Source organism: Nycticebus coucang, chromosome X (genome assembly GCF_027406575.1).
Source record: "Nycticebus coucang isolate mNycCou1 chromosome X, mNycCou1.pri, whole genome shotgun sequence".
Classification (NCBI taxonomy): Eukaryota; Metazoa; Chordata; class Mammalia; order Primates; family Lorisidae; genus Nycticebus; species Nycticebus coucang.
The window spans coordinates 39,994,776-39,996,802 of NC_069804.1; positions in this window are offsets into that span (position 1 = coordinate 39,994,776).

The following is a 2,027-nucleotide window of genomic DNA, read 5'->3' on the forward strand; positions in this document are numbered from 1 at the left end:
GGGCCAGGTAAACAACAATGACAACTGCAACAAAAAATAGGCAGGCATTGTGGCAGGTGCCTGTAGTCCCAGCTACTTGGGAGGCTGAGGCAAGAGAATCACTTAAGCCCAAGAGTTGGAGGTTGCTGTGAGCTGTGACACTACAGCACTCTACCCAGGGCAACACAGTGAGACACTGTCTCAAAAAAAAAAAAAGATATTCCATTTTGTTTTCCCCAACTCATAACCTTACTCTACATGAGGCATGAACAATGACAGCTTGCCATAAGGCTTCTTGTGGCCAGAGAAAAGCAAAATAAACCAAGATAACAACAAGTAAGTCCAGGAAAGACAAAAGATCAGTAAATTGAAAGGTTGAGGCAAGGGATCTCCCATGTGAAGGATCTACTCTCCTTCAGGTGTGTGCCAGAAGCTAATAAAGACGAGTCATCCCTAGGTAGAATTAGATGTGGACACAGCATTTTCTAAGCCATCATACCTGATTGAAATCCAAAGGCTACCAAAGCAGACTCCCTTTTATCTTCCTCACAGTGTTACTTTTTGTTTGTTTGTTTGTCTGAAGTAAAATTTAACTGCAATAAAAAGTATAAATCTTAAGAGTATTATTCAGTGAGTCTGGCAAACCTATGTGCCCCGGCAATCACCATCCCAATCAAGAACAAAATACAATGTTTCTATCACCCAAGAAAGCCCTTTTGTTCTCCCTTGCAGCCAATCTTTCCTTTCTCCTGGCCCCCAACTATAGGCAATCACTGTCCTGATGTCTATCAGCATCAGTTAGTTTTGCCTATTTTCAAACTTCTTATCAACATAACCATACAGTGTCCACTCCTTCCTGTTTGATATTTTTGCTCCACACAATGTCTTTAAGATTCATCCATGTTATTTTATGTAGAAGCGATTCATTCCTTTTTCTCATTCACTAGTATTCCATTGTATGAATACACCACAATTTATTTACCCAGTTTTCTGTTAATAGACATTTGGTTTGTTTCCAGTTTTTGGTTATTATGACTAGAAGTGCTTGGGTATCCTTGCACAAGTCCTTTTGCGGACATGAATTTTCATTTATCTTGGATAAATTAGAGTGGAATTAATAGTCATCGTACAAGTGTCTGTTTCACTTTATGAGAAACCAACTGTTTTCCAAAGTGATTATTCCATTTCACATTCCCACATCTATGTTGAATTTCAGTTATTCCACATTCTCTCTAAAAGTTAGTACTATCAGACTTTTGAATTTGAACCATTTTAGTGGGTGTGAAGTGGTATCATCATGTTGCTTCAAATTGCATTTCTCTGATGACTGATGATTCTGAACATCTTTTTATGTGCTTAGAGGCCATGCATTTCCTCTTGTGAAGTGTCTTTTTAAGTATTTTGATCTATTTATTTTTGTTTTTTTAATTGACAGATACAATTATATATGCATTTACTATGTACAATGTATTGTTTTGAAGTGCATATATATGTTGTCAAATGACTGAATCTAGCTAATTAACATATGCATTCCCTACATCGTTATCATTTTTGTGGTGAGAGCACTTCGCATCTAGTCTGTTAGCATTTTGAAAGAATACAATGTATTGTTAACCACAGTCAGCATATTGTGCAATTGATCTCTTAAACTTATTCCTCCTATCCAACTAAAATTGTATATCTTTGACCAATATCTCCTCAATATACCTTCAACCACCCTAGCCCTTGGCAACCACCATTCTTTTCAAGTCTTTTATGCATTTTTAAATTGGACTTTTTGTCATTTTATTATGGAAACCAATCTTTAGGAATTCTGGATCCAACTCTCCTGTGAGACATATGCAACGTGAATATTTTCTCTCAGACTGTGGCTTGCTTTGGCATTTTCTTAATTGCTCTTACAGGAGCAGAAGTTTTTGCTTTTGCTAAAGCTCAATTTACAGTTTTTATTGATTAGTTTTGTGTGTGTCCTGACTAGGAAATCTTTGCCTCCCTAAAGTCATGAAGATAGTCTCCTACATTTTCTTTTTGAAATTTATAGTTTTATC